Source organism: Malaclemys terrapin, chromosome 6 (genome assembly GCF_027887155.1).
Source record: "Malaclemys terrapin pileata isolate rMalTer1 chromosome 6, rMalTer1.hap1, whole genome shotgun sequence".
Taxonomy (NCBI): Eukaryota; Metazoa; Chordata; order Testudines; family Emydidae; genus Malaclemys; species Malaclemys terrapin.
In genome coordinates this window covers 93646124-93666791 of record NC_071510.1, presented here as the reverse complement: position 1 = coordinate 93666791, position 20668 = coordinate 93646124, and the positions used below count along the sequence as shown (strand labels likewise).

Sequence of the window (20668 nt, the reverse complement as noted above, 5' to 3'; positions counted from 1 at the left end):
ATCCCTGTATGCTGCCCCTCTCCCGCCTCCACCGCGTGGCTGTAAACTGCCGGTGACAGTTCTGTAAAGGAACAGGCAAGCAGTCCCAATAGTAACATTCCCCTAATTCTAAGCAGGTCACATGAGCGACATCACTCTGCTGAGAATTTCTGAGACCGAGAAAGAACGCATGCTGCGTGAAAGCCAGCAAAAACCAGGGCCGTATGCCGCCATGCTCTGCAAGGCAATGATCCCAGAGTACTTGATGATTGCCTGGCGAGGAAAAGTTTCCTACCACGGAGGACACAATAAGGCCGCTCTCCCCAGGAACCTCATGCAAAGGCTTTCCAATTACCTCCAGGAGAGCTTCATGGAGATGTCCCATGAGGATTTCAACCCCTTCCCCGGCCATATAGACCTTCTTTTCCAGTAGCTGCACTGGCAAGGACTAAAAAGTAGAGCGCCTAGGGCAAACTAATCATGATAAACCCATTGTTAATATTCCTGTTCTGTTCAAAATAAATGTTTACATGTTTAAAACACTTACCGACTGATCCTTCCCCTGATTCAGGGTCTGGGTTAACGCCTGGGGACGGTTGGTAGGGGATCTCTGTGAGGGTGATGAAGAGATCCTGGCTGTCTGGGAAATCAGCGTTGTAAGCGCTGTCGACTGCCTCATCCTCCTCCTCACCTTCCTTATCTTCCCCATCCACTAACATCTCCGAGGAAGCGGCCGTCGACAATATCCCATCCTCAGAATCCACCGTCAGTGGTGGGGTAGTGGTGGAGGCTGCACCTAGAATGGAATGCAGTGCGTCGTAGAAACGGCATGTCTGGGGCTGGGATCTGGAGCGTCCATTTGACTCTTTGGTCTTCTGGTACGCTTGTCTCAGCTCCTTGATTTTCATGCGGCACTGAGTTGCATCCCGGCTGTACCCTCTCTCTGTCATGGCTTTTGAGATCTTCTCGTAGATCTTTGCATTCCGTCCTTTCGATCGCAGCTCCGAAAGCATGGACTCATCACCCCACACAGTGATCAGATCCAAGACTTCCCGATCAGTCCATGCTGGGGCCCTCTTTCTATTCTGAGATTGCATGGTCACCTCTGCTGGAGAACTCTGCATCGTTGCCAGTGCTGCTGAGCTCGCCACGATGTCCAAACAGGAAATGAGATTCAAACTGCCCAGACAAGAAAAGGAATTCAAATTTTCCCGGGGCTTTTTCCTGTGTGGCTGGTCAGAGCATCCGAGCTTGGACTGCTGTCCAGAGCGTCAAGAGTGGTGCACTGTGGGATAGCTCCCGGAGCTATTAGCGTCGATTTCCATCCACACCTACCCTAATTCGACATGGCCATGTCGAATTTAGCGCTACTCCCCTCATTGGGGAGGAGTGCAGAAATCGAATGTAAGAGACCGTTCTGTTGAACTAAATAGCTTCATTGTGTGGACGGGTGCAGGGTTAATTCGATTTAACGCTGCTAAATTCGACGTAACCTCCTAGTGTAGACCAGGCCTAAGGCCTTGATTCAGGCAGCATTTAAGTTTGAGCTTAAGTTCCATGTTCATTTTGTTAAGTCTGATTGATTTCAGTAAGACTTAAGGTTGTGTTTAAGTGCTATCCTGAAGAGATGGAGGCTTTCTTGAATTGAGGCCTAAGGTTTTAGGATAAGAAAATTAACATGACCTAGAGAATGTTGTGAATATTAGAAATTCAATTCTGGCTGTGCCTGGGTTATACATCCTAAACATGTAAATTTTAAGATGATTGCAGTCCTTATTATGAAACCTTTTCAATATTTGAGGTGTGGTTATGTAAGATACAATTTATGTTTTGGAGTAAAGGCTCAATCTTTATCCTATCCCTTTAAATCTTTGTCATCATTTCATTTTTAAAAATGTCTTTCAGTGTAGGTATTTCTAAGGCACCCATTAGCATAGCTTCTAGGTATCAAATATGATGATTGAAGAAGCCAATTTCTGGCCAGCAGTAGCATAATTTCTCCACTCTGGTTAGGTAAAATTTGTATGGGCTCTTTGGGAGTGTGACACGGTTTACCAGACCTTGGAGGCTCTGCTGCTCTGATGCACCTTGCCCCAGGAAACAGTTCTCTGTGAGAAAAAGTGCAGCCACTGTGGGAACCTGTGAGATCTGATCCTCCAGCAGCCAGAAGGACTGGGGACCAGTAACAGCCAATCAAGGCCCAGCTGTCCAAAATAAAAGATGCTGCCAGCTGTAAGACAGTTCTTGGGTGTAGTGTGGAAGGATGCTCCCTGTGCCACGGCGAGAGCAACCGGGCTGGGCCAGAGTCCATTAGTGACCACAATCGGGCAAGAGGTCAAGAAAGAACCCTGGTGATTCAATTCCAGAGAGAACTCAGCCCAGAAGGGTGAGAAAACTATTTTGTTTATAGTTGGCCCCCAAGAGCAAGGAACTGCTTCTATTCTGAGTGTGTTATACCCCAGAAGGGGTTTTGGACTGAGTGATCTGTCCAGAGGAACAAGCTATGGAAGACGTGATGAGGCTGACTGATGGCCTACAGGAGGTGTTGGGAGCTGAAGAGAATGGCAATGCCTTTCTTGAACGCAAGGGAGCACTCAAAAAGGTGAATGCAATCTACCACAGGAAGAACAATAGGGTAAATGAAATATAACACGTGCACTGATTTTAGTCATTTTAAGAATCCAGTTTACCATTCTAGGCTTCTCACAAATTAACTGAATTTTCAGTTGCTTAGCTTAAGAACAAACTTGAGATTGTCAAAAAGGTTTAGGATCTCCTCAGTGTTTCCCTTCTTCTACCACTTTCCCATTGTTGTTGTTATTGTTTAATTGCTATTAAGGTAGTGTCCAGAGGCCCCAATCAACCTCTTTCTCTCTCCACCACTGGCTGGGAAGAATGAAATGCATTTTTCTTTCTCACTGCAGAAGAGGAAGAGAGGTCTAGTTGTGAACCTGCAGAATGCCCACTGATCCTCATACTGGTAATGATTCAGCAAAGAATTTAAGCATGTGCTTAAATCCCATTCAGGGAATTAAACATGATTTTAATTTTATTATTCTTACCCCTTCACTAAGGGGCCCAGTCTGTAATATTGAAATACCATTATTAAAGGGCATTCCATTGAAATCAACAAAACATCAAGTATCAGGAACTTTTTGTTTGTAACCTATAAAAAAAATTCTAAGATTTGTTTTCTAAAAAATTAAGTTTTTTTCTTTGGAAATATTTGATGAGGGAATCTGATTTAAATTGCATTGTACTGTTACAGAGAGATGCATTTCTTGACTTTAAAGAATGGGATAACCTAGTATCAGTGAATATGGGAAAGTGTAACATAATGCATGCATACACTATTTTAAGCCTTTCACTGAGAGGCAGTAGCTAGTTCAACAGAAGAATTCTTCTGTTGACCTAGTGCTGTCTACACGGAGACTTAGGTTGGCTTAACTATGCCACTCAGAGGTGTGGATTTTTCATACCCCTGAGCGACTTAGTTATGCCAACCTAATTTTCTGGTTTAGATCAGGCCTAACAGGATGTAGAAATATATTAAACATGACCTTGAGATGTTCAGAAGAAAAGGGTGAGTCTAGTATATATCTAGACAGATTAGAGGATTGGGCCAAAAGAAATCTGATGAAGTTCAACAAGGACAAGAGTCCTGCACTTAGGACAGAAGAATCCCATGCATTACTACAGACTAGGGACAGAGTGGCTAGGCAGCAGTTCTGCAAAAGGACCTAGGGGTTACAGTGGACGAGAAGCTGGATATGAGTCAACAGTGTGCACTTTTTGCCAAGAAGGCTAACGGCATTTTGGACTGTATAAGTAGGGGCATTGCCAGCAGATCGAGGGACGTGATCATTCCCCTCTATTCGGCATTGGTGAGGCCTCATCTGGAATACTGTGTCCAGTTTTGGGCCCCACACTACAAGAAGGATGTGGAAAAATTGGAAAGAGTCCAGCGGAGGGCAACAAAAATGATTAGGGGGCTGGAACACATGATTTATGAGGAGAGGCTGAGGGAATTGGGATTGTTTAGTCTGCAGAAGAGAAGAATGAGGGAAGATTTGATAGCTGCTTTCAACTACCTGACAGGGAGTTCCAAAGAGGATGGAGCTAGGTTGTTTTCAGTGGTAGCAGATGGCAGAACAAGGAGTAATGGTCTCAAGTTGCAGTGGGGGAGGTTTAGGTTGGATATTAGGAAAAACTTTTTCACTAGGAGGGTGGTGAAGCAGTGGAATGGGTTACCTAGGGAGGTGGTGGAATCTCCTTCCTTAGAGGTTTTTAAGGTCAGGCTTGACAAAGCCCTGGCTGGGATGATTTAGTTGGGGATTGGTCCTGCTTTGAGGAGGGGGTTGGACTAGATGACCTCCTGAGATCCCTTCCAACCCGATATTCTATGATTCTATGTGCTGTGCTTCTTAGAAGCAAAGATCTTGCAGCCCAGGATGAGCGTGGCTGAGGTGGCTTTAAGGCATCTTTGACCCCTCCCGTTGTGTGATGTGCTGGCAGCTGGACAGGCTCACAGAGTACCTTAGACACCCTTGGGGGCTTGTTTAAATTACAGCAGCATCCCAGGGCTGCCCAGAGTTTCTGCAGTGCTGCTTACTGCACCATCACCTGACATGCCACTCCCAGTCCTGCCCCTGGTATATCTCATATACCTGAACTTGAGAGGAGGTCCTCAGAATACAACTTTATGACTGTCTTCTATGCAGTGGTTTCAAACTTTTTTCTGGCAACCCAGTTGAAGAAAATTGTTGATGCCTACAACCTAATGGAGCTGGGGATGAGGGGTTTAGGGTGTGGAAGGGGGCTCTGGGCTGGGGCAGGGGGTTGGGATGCAGGAGGGGGTCAGGGCTCTGGGGTGGGGCCGGGGATGAGGGGTTTGAGGTGCAGGAAGGGGCTCCAGGTTTATGGGGGACTCAGGCCTGGGGCAGGGGATTGGGCTTATCTCAGGTGGCTCCTGGTCAGCCGGGGTGCTAAGGCAGGCTTCCTGCCTGTCCTGGCACCATGGACCTCATGTGCCCCAGAAGCAACCAGCAGCAGGTCCAGCTCCTAGGCAAAGGAGTACAAGTGCCTCCGTGTGGCTCTCTCCCGCAGGCCCGCCCCTCTCATCCCCCCTTTGTCCCCCCCCAGCTCCCGTTGGCTGGTATGGAGCTGGTGCTCGGGTTGGGGCAGCATGCAGAGTCCTGTGGCCCCCCCTGCCTAGGAGCCGGACCTGCTGCTTGCCGTTTCCATGGCGCAGCGCAGTGTTTCAAACAGGTCGGGACTAGCCTGCCTTAGCTGGGCAGCACCACCGACGGGACTTTTTATGGCCCAGTCAGCGGTGCTGACCAGAGCCGCTGTGACCCAGTGCCTTACATTCCGAGACCCAGTACTGAGTCACAATCCGCAGTTTGAAAACCACTGTTCTACAGTACCTATGCCAGGGAATTCTCTCTGAGGGAAAACCAAGACTGCTTCTTCAAGTGATGATCTCTGTTGTATTCCACTGAAGGTTGTGCACCATGTGCCTAGAGCTAGAGCCGGAGCTTTTCAAAGTAGTATTGCTTGGCAGTCCACACATGCGTTCTTATATTACCTCATGGTTTCACCCAAGGTAATAAAGGGCAAAGCGGAACGGCTGAGTATCCAGTTTCTTCTCACCGCCGCATGTCCAAGTCAGAGCTTCTACTAACCTCTTTCGTTCTTAGTGATTCATTTTCTAATTTTTTTACAAAAAACAGTTCTTATTTTCATTCACAGTTAGGATTTTATTGCTTTTTGTTGTATTTTGGTAATTCCTAGCAGTTTTTAGAATTAAGGACTTTTTGTGAGGTTGCTTTGGCAATTTTTCACACCGAACAATCCCCTTCCTCCCTTCCCCCCAAGCTCTGGGGTCTGGGTACTGGATTATTGTGAAGATCCTTCCCCTCTGCTGTGGCTCCGTAGGTCTGCAGTGGAAAAGGAACTGGAGATGCAGCCAGTCTACCTCACCCATAATTGCTACGGGTGAAATACGATGGCGCATGTGTGGACCACCGAGCAATACTACTTTGAAAAGCTACAGCTCCAGGCACATGGCACATGCGCATAACCCTCAGTGAAGTACAGATAGGGACCACACATCTTGAAGAACCTCCAGTTACAGGTAAGTAACCTCCTCTTTTAGGGTCCTTTATGCCTCTCTGGTCCTTTTACCCTGCATAAAATAATTAGAGCAGGGGTGAGTATTTTACCCTAAGTGCATAATTGTGCTCTGAGCATAGGAAGATCAGAGGTTTGTGGAAAAAATAGTTTTCCCTTTTCCATGACATAACTCCTTTCCAGTTCTAAGAAAAAGTTGCCTACATATCTCACTTCCCTAGTTTGCATTTTCTCTTGGTAGTTAGTCAAGTTGTACTTTAAACTTCTTGATACTTCTTTCCAATATGTCCATTATAATGTTTTTTTTAAAAATGCTTCATCTGTGTCACTGATACTGTGACACATCAAAAGTATTCAGTCTAGACCCTAGCAAAAATTAATGGGTGATCTTAGCTAAAGTTTTGTGCAAACCATATTAGTAGCCACAGGGACAGCAACTATTTTCAACTATTCCCTAAATGTATTCTTTCACATTTACGAAGACTGGCACACTGATTAGCCTCCCTTTGCAATTCATTTTGTTTCTAGTACTGTAATCAGCACCTCTGGGATTTACTTGAGAAAACTAGGTTGGTTGTTCTAATAACTGTTTCATGCATTGTCTGATTGCCTCATCCTAAAAAGGAAACAAAACCTGTGGAACCAGCACAAGTTTCATCTCTTGCCTTATCAGAGGGACTGGCATTGTTCAAGTTTTGTCAACACTGGTAAATTAGATAACAAAGCAATGTAAAAGATTATGTGTATGATGTCAGGAATACAAGTACCTTTGGAAAGTTCAAAATCATTGTCACTTCATCAATGCTAGTATTCATGTTCATACCACTGCTTGATGCTAAATCATATTTACCTCACCTTAATTCTGGAAATTATATTCTTACCAGCACTGATGCCAAAGTTCTTCTTCGAGAGATGTCCCTGTGGGTGCTCCACTACAGGTGTTGATGCGTCCCTGCGCCTTCGCCCGGAGATTTTTGCAGCAGTACTCATAGCGGCCACGCATGCTCAGAATCTGCCCCCCCGCTGTGACTCTAGGGTAATAGAACGCATGCGTGGCCGGTCTCCTCAGTTCCTTCTCAACCGTCCCCGGCCTGAGACGGAGCTCAGCAGACTCATTAGAGAATCCTTCACTATTGCCTTAATTATCCTTTAGAAACCAGTTTTTTCTGTCAGTTTTCTCTGTTAAAATAGTTACTTACCCAGTTTATCTTAAAAAAAAAAAAAAAAAAAAAAAAAAAAAAAAAAAATTCCTGTCAGCCGCGGCTATGCTGGGCTCCACCGGTTTCAAGCGCTGTGCTATTTGTAAGGAAGCTATCCCGTCATCGGACGGGCACTCAAAGTGTATAAAATGTTTGGGGGAAGCTCACATTCCCCAAAAATGTGCCCACTGCTGTAAACTCAGCTCCAGGGCACGGAAAGACAGGGAGCTTAAACTCAAACTGCTCCTGCTTCAAAAATCTATCGGGTCAGTTTCAGACCCAGGCATTGAAGCCGGCTCCGCTACCCGACACAGCCCCCCCCCTCAAAAAAGCTCAAGAAGTCTACGAAAAAGGGGCACCTTTCCCCACCGAGCAAGACTATGAGGCATAAAGTTTCTCCAGGCAGATCAACGATCTCTCTGCCTGTGATTCCTCGCCTCAGCAATTTTCACGAGCCAGGCTCCTCCGGAACAGCGCAAAAGCCGCCTGAGGCTTCAGCGCCGCCGAGAAGCTCCGGTGCCGAGGCATCAGGCTTCCAGTTGCCTGCCTCAGGGACGGCACCGTTCGGCACTGCGAATGAGACGGTGCCGACATTCTACAGCACGCCTCACCCGAGGCAGCCCGACATTTCTCGCCCGGCACCGACCGTGGCACCGACGCCTGCGGGGCATTCTGACACACAGATCACAGCCAGAAGCCCCGATCGCAGGAATGCTCTTGTGCAGCAGCCTCTGTCGGCTCAGCTTTCATCTCCCGCAGGAGCTGCTTTCACTCATTTTACCCAGACAGCTGATCTGCTAGTATCACCTACCTTGCAGTCTCCGCTCATGAATGCATATTCTGTTTCGATGCCTGAGTCAGGATCTGAGCAGTTTTCCTCCAGTGAGGAGGAAGCAGATCCACAGGGAGTTTTTTCCCCATATCATGACTCCCAGCCCCGGACCCAGAGCAATAAGGGCTATGGAAATACTACCTCATCCCACTCTCAGGACCCTGCCCCTTGGGGGATGAACCCCTGGATGGCACCACCTATGCCCTACCCGCCACCATGGCAATACTGGACACCATGGACATCATACCCTCGGGAACACATGCCCCGTGGCCATCCGACCAGGCGCAACACTGATCCAGTGCCGTCTCCTAATGCATATGCTAGTGACACGAGACGCCTGGCAACACAGCCACGTTCCCAGGATAAACCTAGCCCTTCTCCTGGTCCAACAGATCCGGAGTTAGCACCGGAGGAAGCATTACTTCCCCTTCCTCCCACTCCCTCTGATGAATATACAAAATTCCAGGAACTCTTTAAGAGAGTTGCTAGTGACCTGAACATTAACTTGGAAGTGGTTCCCGAACAACAGCATGAGCTAACGAACATCCTACAGCCCCCTTCTTCCTCCAGAGTGGCACTTCCAATTAACGCAGCCCTTTTAGAACCCGCTAAGTCCATCTGGCAGACTCCAGCGACAAGCCTACCTACCTGCAAGCAAGCGGACAAGAAGTATTTTATTTCTCCAAAGGACTCTGAATTCCTTTTTACCCACCCAGCACCAAACTCATTGGTAGTGGACGCTGCGAACCAGAGGGCCAGACAACAGTATTCTCGTTCTGCCCCACCTAACAAGGATAGCAAACGACTGGACCTGTTTGGTCGCAAGGTCTATGCATCCTCCACCCTCCAATTTCGCATAGCTAATTATACTGCAGTCCTGGCAAAATACGACCATAAAAACTATAATAAGTTAATGGACTTTATTGATGACATTCCAGAACAAAGAAAACAACAGTTCAGAGCTATAGTTTCTGAGGGCCAAGCCATTTCACGCACCGCTCTCCAAGCAGCCCTCGATGTAGCCAACACAGCGGCAAGATCTACCGCTACAGCGATAGTCATGCGACGGGGCTCATGGCTCTCCTCTTCCTTTTTTCCTCGCGAAGTTCAGAACACAATTGAAGATCTTCCCTTCGACGGTGACAAACTCTTTGCTGCTAACACGAATGAAGTGCTTCATTCAATGAAAGACTCCAGAACAACCCTCCGGTCTTTAGGTCTCCAGACACCTACGGCAAGAAGACAACAATATCGATACCAACCATACCACCGGCCACGTTATCCCGCATTTACACAACCTTCCCATAGACCGCAGGAACAGCAACAGCCGCAACGTCCACGACCAAGATTCCAGCGACGTCGCCCAAACTCTACAGGGGCGCCTCAACCCCCACCAGCTAATAGGCAGATTTGAAAACTTGGTCGAGGGTTTAGAAAGCAATGCCCTCACTTCAGCCGGCACACCAATCTTTGGACACCGCCTACGACCTTTTTTCCAACAATGGAGGAAGATTACCTCCGACAAGTGGGTCTTAGAGGTAGTTACAATTGGATACGTCATCCCCTTCCTCTCCTTACCTCCCACCCACCCACCCTCCCCATCCCTCTGCAGGGACCCTTCTCACGAGCAGCTACTCCTCCAAGAGGTGCAACATCTCCTTCATCTGGGAGCAGTAGAAATCGTGCCAGAGCGACACAGAGGGAAGGGTTTTTACTCCCATTATTTCTTAACGGAGAAGAAAAATGGGGGATGGCGACCAATCCTCGATCTCAGGCGGCTCAACAGATTCATCAAAAAGCAAAAGTTCAAGATGGTGACCCTCAATACCATAATCCCAGCGCTGGAGCAGGGCGACTGGTTTTCTGCCCTCGACCTACAAGATGCCTATTTCCACGTCACTATACATCCGGCCCACAGACGTTTCCTCCGATTTACCCTTGGTTCCACACATTTCCAATACAGAGTACTCCCCTTCGGACTATCTACAGCCCCCCGTGCTTTTTCCAAACTTCTAGCTGTAGTCACTGCTCACCTCAGGAGACAAGGGGTAATAATATTTCCGTACCTCGACGATTGCCTCCTCAAAGCTTCAACATTCGACGAGGCGCTCCGGTTCACACGACTCACAGTCGAGTGCTTTCTTTCTCTCGGCCTACAAATAAACAGAGACAAATCCACATTACGCCCCACCCAGCACCTTCAGTTCATAGGCGCAGACCTCGACTCTCGGACCGGGCTAGCATCGCTCCCACCCGATCGCTACAATTCCATAAAACAACTGACCACAACTATTCGCAACACCCCTCAGGTAACTGCCCGAGACTGCCTGCAACTACTAGGTCACATGGCCTCGTGCACTTTTGTCGTCCAGAATGCACGCCTACACATGAGGTGCTTCCAAGCGTGGCTGGCAACGGTTTACAAACCGAATATGCATTCTTTAAACAAGACTCTCTCCCTGCCTACTCCAGTCAAAGACTCGCTACGTTGGTGGACCGTCCACTCCAACCTTTGTTCTGGAGTCCCGTTTCTTCAACAGGCTCCATCACGCATTCTGACCACCGATGCATCTATGACAGGGTGGGGTGCACATATGTCTCATCACACAGTACAGGGACTATGGTCACCAACCGAGACCTCCCTGCACATAAATGTACTAGAACTTCGAGCCATTCGCAACGCGTGCTGTCACTTCCTGCCACTAATCAAACATCATCACGTACGCATAATGACGGACAACATTGCTTGCATGTTTTACGTAAACAGGCAGGGCGGAGCTCGTTCCCATTCGCTGTGCACAGAGGCTATGAAGCTCTGGAATTGGTGCATTGTGAACAACATCCGGGTATCAGCTGCTTATCTTCCCGGAATCATGAACACCACAGCGGACGAACTGAGCAGACGCTTCCCATGGGACCACGAGTGGGAGATAGACGAGAAAACCATTCACAACGTATTCAGCATCTGGGGTTACCCAACAATAGACCTCTTTGCAACTGCAAAGAACAAGAAATGTCTCAATTTCTGCTCCAGAGCAGGACTGGGCAAACATTCCCTGGGGGACGCATTCATGATCTCATGGCACCGAAACCTATTCTATGCGTTTCCCCCGATACCAGTTCTCAACAGGGTTCTGATAAAAATACGAACGGATCGAGCCAAGGTGATCCTCATTGCCCCATCGTGGCCCAGACAACCATGGTTTCCCTTCCTCACCAGAATGTCAATCCAACCACCAATCTCCCTGCCGCTTATTCCGAACCTTCTATCTCAGCAGCACGGTCGTTTTCTCCACCCCAACCTGTCCATGCTTCACCTCAAGGCCTGGTTCCTACGTGGTTCTCCCAACGCGAATTAGATTGCTCCGAACAAGTTCAGGAGGTGCTCCTACATAGCAGAACGCAAGCTACTCGCAAGACCTATCTTCAAAAGTGGAAACGATTCACACATTGGTGTTCTGCCAAACATCTTTCTCCTACCTCGGTACCTCTTCCGTTTATATTGGACTATCTCTTGGGCCTTAAGCGATCCGGCCTTTCTTTCAGCTCCATCAGGGTCCATTTAGCTGCTATTACGACTTTCCACGACAAAATTGATGATACGTCTGTCTTTGCTCACGCTACTACGAAGCGTTTCCTCAAGGGCCTACAAACCTTATATCCAGACATTAAACAACCGACCACCCCCTGGGACCTTCATCTGGTACTGTCTGCCCTAACTCAGCAACCCTTCGAACCCCTAGCCACGTGCTCCCTTTTACACCTCTCCATGAAAACAGCGTTTCTAGTGGCAATTACTTCTGCCAGACGAGCAGGAGAAATAGCAGCTCTCATGGCTCATCCACCATATACGATATTTTTTAAAGACAAGGTTACCCTCAGATTGCATCCCAAATTTCTTCCAAAGGTTCACTCATCATTCCATATTAATGAACCCATACACCTCCCGACTTTTTTCCCGAAACCACATGCAAACTCCTTTGAAGCCTCAATGCATACACTAGATGTTCGCAGAGCCTTGTCATTCTATTTGGATAGAACCAAACCCTTTAGAACCTCCTCTAGACTTTTTGTCTCTGTTGCAGAGCGCTCCAAGGGCATGCCTATTTCTACCCAGAGACTCTCGAACTGGATCTCCCAGTGTATCCGACTGTGCTATCAGATGAAAGGGGTTGCACCTCCAGATGGCATTAGAACACACTCCACTAGATCTCTGGCTGCCTCCATCGCGTTCTTACGCAAAGTCCCCTTGGTTGACATTTGTAAAGCAGCCACCTGGTCATCTGACCATACTTTTGTCAAACACTATGCCCTTATTCAAGGCCCTTTATCTGACATACGCTTGGGCAGGGCGGTACTCTCGACGGCGTTCCTACCAGATCCGAAGTCCCTACCTCCTTAAGATACACTGCTTTTAAGTCACCTGTAGTGGAGCACCCACAGGGACATCTCTCGAAGAAGAAGAGGAGGTTACTCACCCTGTGCAGTAACTGACGTTCTTCGAGATGAGTGTCCCTGTGGGTGCTCCACTACCCACCCTCCTCCCCTCTACTTCGGAGTTGGGGGGCCTCCGTGGTAGAGAAGGAACTGAGGAGACCAGCCACGCATGCGTTCTATTACCCTAGAGTCACAGCGGGGGGGCAGATTCTGAGCATGCGTGGCCGCTATGAGTACTGCTGCAAAAATCTCCGGGCGAAGGCGCAGGGACGCACCAACACCTGTAGTGGAGCACCCACAGGGACCCTCATCTCGAAGAACGTCAGTTACTGCACAGGGTGAGTAACCTCCTCTTACTTACGTCAGTATCATAAGCTTCATACCGGCTTCAACATGAACAGTAACCTTATTTGCTGTTCTAGTGCAATCAGCAGGACTAGAACTCAGATTTTTTGGATTTCATCTAGCAAAGAATGCTTCTGATGATGCTCTGTACTTTATAAATAGCTACATCAGCAAATATTATTATCTACTCTTATCACAAAAAAACAGAGATTTGCCTCGTGGGGGTGGGGGAGGACAGGCGCTCTGGACCCCCCCTCCCAGGTCCCCACTGACCTTCGTTTACCCCCTCTTTTTCCCCAGTTTGCAGTCTTTGGGGGAGATCTCTTTGCAGGCTATCACTTCCAGGCCAGGGTTTGGCAGCTGTTCCTCCTTCCTCTTTGCAAGCTGGAGGAAGATCTGGATGGAACAAGGAGCAATCTCTCAGGCAGTTCTTCTACAGAGTCAATCTAAGGGCTCAGTCTAACAGAGTCTATTGCCCCTTTACGGGGTTTACCTTCTACCCCTCTTTCTGGGGTGTGGTGTTGTACCGTCAGTTAGGGCGACTTGGGGAGTGGTGTGTCTCGCAGCTGTTCCCCTGTTGGCTGGGCTCACTCTATTCCCAACAGTCCCTGGGTAGAGTAACCTTCTTCCTGTTCACCACCATTTCCTGTGCTAAGTTTTTTCCCCTTTTAAGTGCCTCTCCCTCCCGGCTGAGCAAGCCTTGCAGGTGTCTCGTTAGCTTGGAACAGGCCCAGAGGAGCTTGTTAGCCTTCTTACGAGGTTGAGGGCATGTCCCTTCACACTTCTCTCAGCTGAAAAAAACCCCTCATTTTACTACAAGTTTTTTTTTTGATGATATAAAACTATTCAAAATAGTTAAGTCCCAAGAAGACTGCAAAGAGCTACAAAAGGATCTCTCAAAACTGGGTGACTGGGCAACAAAATGGCAGATGAAATTCAATGTTGATAAATGCAAAGTAATGCACATTGGAAAACATAATCCCAACTATACATACAAAATGATGGGGTCTAAATTAGTTATTACCACTCAGGAAAGAAGTCTTGGGAGTCATTGTGGATAGTTCTCTGAAACCACCCACTCAATGTGCAGCAGCAGTCAAAAAAAGCAAACAGAATGTTGGGAATCATTAAGAAAGGGATAGATAATAAGAAGGAAAATATATTGCCTCTATATAAATCCATGGTACGCCCACATCTTGAATACTGAGTGCAGATGTGGTCGCCCCATCTCAAAAAAGATATATTGGAATTGGAAAAGGTTCAGAAAAGGACAACAAAAATGATTAGGGGTATGGAACTGCTTCCGTATGAGGAGAGATTAATAAGACTGGGACTTTTCAGCTTGGAAAAGAGACAACTAAGGGGGGTTATGATAGAGGTCTGTAAAATGATGACTGGTGTGGAGAAAGTTAATAAGCAAGTGTTATTTCCTCCTTCTCATAACACAAGAACTAGGGGCCACCATATTAAATTAATAGGCAGCAGGTTTAAAACAAACAAAAGGAAGTATTTTTTCACACAACGCACAGTCAACCTGTGGAACTCCTTGCCAGAGGATGTTGTGAAGGCCAGGACTATAACAGGGTTCAAAGAAGAGCTAGATAAATTCAAGGAGGATATGTCCATCAGTGGCTATTAGCCAGGATGGGCAGGGATGGTGTCCCTAGCCTCTGTTTGCCAGAAGTTGGGAATGGGCGACAGGGGATGGATCACTTGATGATTACCTGTTCTGTTCATTCCTTCTGAAGTACCTGGCATTGGCCACTGTCAAAAGAGAGGATACTGGGCTAGATGGACCTTTGGTCTGACCCAGTATGGCCGTTCTTATGTTCTAAAAAGAAGGAATCAAAAGATTCAGACCTCAATGCACTTTTATGAGATCTCATTAGTTTTTAATGAAATTAGTTTAGTAGAAGTAGTTTATTTTAAAATAAATAAATTTGACAAATCCATGCTAGGAGCTAGACCTGGAAATATCGCTACAATTCACAAAGCCTAAGTTAGGCACCCAGGCTTCAGTATCACCTGTTGAAACTGTGGATAAATAATGAAAGAAACATTGCAGCAGGGTTATTGGATCCTGGCACTCCCACATCATGGCTAAGTGTTCTAGCCACTAGGCTACAAAGTTATTCTCATGTGTGCTTTCTCTCAAACACACGACTTCTCTAATTTAGGCCAGAGAGAAGGGATTTCCAGTCTCCCCACCTCCCATGTGAGTAGCCTCACCACTGGGCTAAAAGTTATGAGGGATGTCCCTCTGCCCCCTCCCCAACTGTTTTGTTTCGCTCCCCTTCTCCTTCTCCCTCTCCCTCCCCCCAATCCGGCAGGCAGCCTCTGAGCATGCCTACCAGATGGGGTCTTATGGTGAGTTAGGTAGCCGAACACCTATCTATCCTGGTTTATGAATCACTCTGGAGCTGAGGTGAGCTTTTGGACATCCAGAGGGAGGCAGGAGTGTGCATGCTCAGGGGCAGAAACCTCAGTGCCCAGGGAACTTTTCCTATAAAAACTTTGGCACGAAGTGAGGGCACTAACATGGTTTCAACAGATGTTTTGTGCACCACAGTGGTCCCTAAACAGGGACATAGGTACCTAACTCCTTTTGAGCATTCAGCCCTAATCATCATCGGCAAAGTTGTTTTAAAAATCTGTCTGTGTTACAGCACCAAAGAATTATTAAGCATTTTACCCTTTAAAATAAATAGTTTATTCACTTTTGCCTCTTGTAAAATTAAGACTCTAATGGAAATTGTAACAAGACCTTAATTGTAGCATTGTGAATGCAAAGCTATAATGTGAATTTTGGTGTCCAAGTTTATTTCCCTATTAAATTAATCAGATGAGTTGGAAATTAAGGTTCTGATCCAAAGCCCATTGAAGTCAATAAAAAGACTCCTGCTGAGTTCAGTAGGCTTTGGATAAGGTCCTCACACTGATTTTATATATATATGCAACAGCATTGACTTCAGCTGAACTACTCCTTATTTTTGTTGCTGTAAATGTGAGGGAAATAAACCCCATTTGATCATTTCCTATATTATTTAGGGAATTCTAAAACATCATCTCATTTCCAGACTATAAATGGAAACTTTGTCCCAGACATTGGGTTTTAGGACAGATTACACCATGAGGCCAGCATCTGTTATGCCTTGAAGAAATATCTTAGGAGAGTAGAATCTATTTAAAAGAAAACAAACTAATTCAAACTCTGAAGTCACCATCACAGAGGGATAAAGGACCCGATGGCATACACCCCCGTTTAGCATCAGCTTGGTGGGTAAGAGACAACATACTTTTAATAGTGTAAATCTAAAAATGAAATGTAACGTTTTTTCAGGAAGTTAGGTTGGGACTTCTCTTTTCTCATCATTCCTTAATTAGATATTTGAAATTGGGCAGAAAAAGAAGCGCCAAAGCATCATATTATGGACTTGATCTTTTCATTAGGCTCTGCTAACTTGTGACGCATTGTTGATCCAGCAGAAGGATCTGGTGCCAAGATCTGGTGCTGATCATCCCTATATTGAAACACTGTAGTTTGGCTTCTGACTCCTCATCCTCTGAACTAAGGATTCCTTCAGATAAAACAGTGCTGGAAAATGGTGTTGTGCATTTCTTTGACCAGGCGTCTCTCTCATGTAAACACACAGCAACAGTATATTTATAAAAAACACAAAACAAAACAACTCCCCCTCCCGCTACAACAAGACACTGCACATGCTTCTGCCCCTGGCAAGATATTGAGAGAACAAACAAGATGTAACAGATGTGTAGTCACGTTGCTTAATGCACTACTGGAAGGGGCCCAGGTACTATCGTGATGAGCTCAGTATAAGAGCTTACACAGAATAGAATTTTTTAAATACTGTAGGATGCCAACAAGGCTAATTTAGATAAATGAAATATAAGAATCTCACCTAGTTATTTCATTTATCTAAATTAGCCTTGTTGGCATCCTACAGTATTTTAAAAATTCTATTCTGTGTAAGCTCTTATACTGAGCTCATCACGATAGTACCTGGGCCCCTTCCAGTAGTGCATTAAGCAACGTGACTACACATCTGTTACATCTTGTTTGTTCTCTCATCCTCTCCCCAGAGAAGCACGTGTAAAGGAGCATTTTGTTGTGATAGGAGAGGGGATTGTTTTGGTTTTTATAAATATACTGTTGCGATGTGTTTATATGAGAGAGGCCTACTCAAAGAAATGCACCTTGCACTTGTAGTGGAAAGTCGTGAGGTTTGTGATAGTCCTTAGTTCTTGGGAGAGTTCAATCCACAGTCTTATCCCATTCCACAAAGTTCTGACTCCCGTACAGACAAGTTTTACCTTTATTACTGAAAGTTCCATTGAGCCAGTGGTGGAGCTGTCAACCACAATCTTCGTCATGGACCTTTAAGCAGCCTTTTAGATATCCTGGGCCCATGCTGTGGAGTGCTTTGAAGATAAGAATGGAAAAATATCATTGCTATTCCAATGCTATGCACATCTGTAATACCATTTTCCAGCACTGTTTTATGTGAAGGAATCCTTTGCTCAAAGTATGAGGCGTCAGAAGCCAAACTACAGTGTTTCAATGCAGGGATGATCGGATCCCTCTGCTGGATCAACAATGAGTCAGTCACAAGTTAGCAGAGCCTAGTGAAAAGATAAAGTCCATAATATGATGTTTTGGCGCCTCTCTTTTTCTGCACAATTTTAAAAGGTTTTTGGAGAATTATACATATAATAGTTGTCCCCAAGCCTGTGTTTGCATATATGCATTCTCCCTTCCAAGGGCTATCTGCTCTGAAATGATTTCTTTGGTCTGTTAATTGCCCCAGTGGGTTTTGTGTCTTTAGTGTAGACAAAAAAAATATTGCTTACAAAAATGTGTTACTTCACAAAAAATAATATTTTGGCTATGTTCAAGACATAAATTATACTTGTGGGTTTGAAATAATCACAGTGGTTGGGATTTTCAGAAGTTTCTATGGTTATGTCTACACTACAGTTAGAGACTCATGGCTGGCGCATGGTGGTGGGGCGATAGATGGAATGCATATCCCTATCTTGGCACCAGACCACGTTGCCAACCAGTACATAAACCGCAAGGGGTACTTCTCAATGGTGCTGCAAGCACTGGTGGATCACAAGGGACGTTTCACCGACATCAGTGTGGGATGGCCGGGAAAGGTGCATGACACTCGCACCTTTAGGAACTCCGGGCTGTTTGAGCAGCTGCAAGAAGGGACTTACTTCCCAGACCAGAAAATTACTGTTGGGGATGTTGAAATGCCAACAGTTATCCTTTGAGACCCAGCCTAACCCTTGCTCCCATGGCTCATGAAGCCATATAAAGGCAGTCTGGACAGTAGTAAGGAGCAGTTCAACTATAGGCTGAGCAAGTGCAGAATGGTGGTAGAATGTGCCTTTGGACGTTTAAAAGCTCGCTGTCGCTGTTTGCTGACTAGGTTTAGACCTCAGCGCAACAAAATATTCCCATTGTTATTACTGCTTGCTGTGTGCTCCATAATATTTGTGAGAGAAAGGGGGAGACGTTTATGGCAGGGTGGGAGGTTGAGGCAAATCGCCTGGCTGTCAATTTTGAACAACCAGACCCCAAGGTAATTAGAAGAGCACAGGTAGGTGTGCTGCGCATCAGAGAGGTTTTGAAAAACAGTTTCATGACTGGCCAGGCTACGGTGTGACAGCTGTGTGTGTTTCTTCTTGATGCAAACCCGCCCTCTTTGTTGATTTTAATTCCCTGTAAACCAACCACCCTCCCCACTTCGATCACAGCTGGCAAAGGAAATAAAGTCACTATTGTTTTGAAACCATGCATTCTTTCTTTATTAATTAAAAAAAAAGAGAGATAACTGGGTGGGAGGGCAGGGATAACTCAGTGGTTTGAGCATTGTCCTGCTAAACCCAGGGTTCTGAGTTCAATCCTTGAGGGGCCCATTTAGGGATCTGGGGGGGAAAAAAAATCTATCTGGGTATTGGTCCTGCTTTGAGCAGGGGGTTGGACTAGATGACCTTCTGAGGTCCCTTCCAACCCTGATATTCTACAATTCTATGATAAGGTAGCCCAGGTAGAGTAGGGAAGGACAAGGCCACATTGCTTATTGTAGCCACACTACAAATCAAAACTGTTGGAGCCTCCCCCTCACGTTCTTGGGCATCTGGATGAGGAGGATATGGAACTTGGGGAGGAGGGCAGGTGGTTGTACAGTGGATGCAGCAGTGGTCTGTGCTCTTGTTGGCTTTCCTGCAACTCCACCAGATGCCTGAGCATGTCCGTTTGCTCCCCCATTAGCCTCAGCATTGCATCCTGCCTCTTTTCATTGTGCTCACTTAATGTTTTCCTGGACTCTGCCACTGAATGCCTCCATGCATTCAGCTGTGCCCATATCAGTGTGGAAGGACTGCATGAGCTTGGAAAACATGTCATCCCAAGTGCATTTTTTTTTTTTTTTTGCCTTCTAATCTGCAGGAACCTCAGGGACGGAGATGATAGGGGGAGCATAGAAACATTTGCACCTGCGGGGGGATAAAAAGGGAGAGTAAAATTTAAGATGATACATTTCTGAAAACAAAAGGGAGACTCTTTCACAGTGAATCAAGCAATTCACAGCAGACAGCACATGTGCTTTAGGCACAAGGTCGGATTTTACCTTTTATATTGAGCGCCTGCCGGTATAGTGACACGTCACACACGGCTGGGCAACAGAATTCGGTTTCCAGGTAGCCATGGTAAGCCAAAGGGTAAGCGGGGAACATGTGGGAATGTGTTCAAACTGCAGCACACTCCTCCTCCCACCCCTCCACGTGGCTATTTGGGATGATCCCTTCACCCCTCTCCCCGCCAAGTGGCTATTCTCGGGGATGATCCCTTTTAGCCAAGCGCACTCTCCTGCGGCTAACATAGAAAGATATAGACCGAACATTGCTTGAATGCGACCAAAACCCAGGACCATTCGCTGCCATGCTTTATGCTGCAGTGATTCCAGACTACTTGCTACTGGCTTGACGTGGTAAAGTGTCCTACCGTGGAGGATGAAATAAGGCAGCCCCTCCCCCCACCCCACCCGAAACCTTCTGCAAAGGCTTTGAGTATCTCCAGGAGAGCTTCATGGAGATGTCCCTGGAAGATTCCCGCTCCATCCCCAGACATGTTAACAGACTTTTCCAGTACCTGTACTGGCCATGAATGCATCCCAAGTCTTCAGGGCAAATCAAACATTTAAACACCCTTGCTTTTAAACCCTGTACTATAGTTACAAATGTGTACTCACCAGAGTTGCCTTCTCCACTTTCAGGGTCAGGGATCACGCCTTGGGAGGGTATTGGCTCCATGGTGATGAAAAGGTCCTGGCTGCCGAGGAGAACAGATTCACCGCTTGCCTGCTGCGCATTCTCCTTCTTCTCCTCCTCCTCTTTCTCATCCACAAAATCCTCCTCCGTGTTGCGTGAGACTCCCCTCTTGCAGGTGTCCACGGACAGTGGTAGAGTAATGGTAGCGTCCCCCCCTAGAATGCCATGCAGCTGATCATAGAAGTAGCATGTATGGGGCTCTGACACAGAGCGACCGTTTGCCTCCTTTGTCTTTTGGTAGGCTTGCCTGAGCTCCTTGACTTTCACGCGGCACTGCTGTGTGTCCCTGTTGTAGCCTCTGTCCATCATGCCCTGTGCGATTTTGGCATATATATTAGCATTTCTTCTTTTTGATCGGAGTTCTGCTTGCAAAGATTCTTCTCCC

General features: G+C 46.6%; 1 protein-coding gene and 1 long non-coding RNA gene across 2 annotated transcripts in view; one reads left to right on the top strand and one right to left on the bottom strand.

Moving 5' to 3' along the window:
• The window catches only part of CWC27 (CWC27 spliceosome associated cyclophilin), a 226383-nt gene that overhangs the window by 155574 nt on the left and 50141 nt on the right, over positions 1-20668 (top strand). The gene's annotated exons all lie outside the window — the stretch shown is intronic.
• LOC128839271 (uncharacterized) lies at positions 9049-10428 on the bottom strand. Its single transcript, XR_008445393.1, has 2 exons — positions 10209-10428; positions 9049-9371 (listed from the first exon to the last, which is right to left on the bottom strand). It is a non-coding gene; the product is annotated as an uncharacterized LOC128839271 (long non-coding RNA).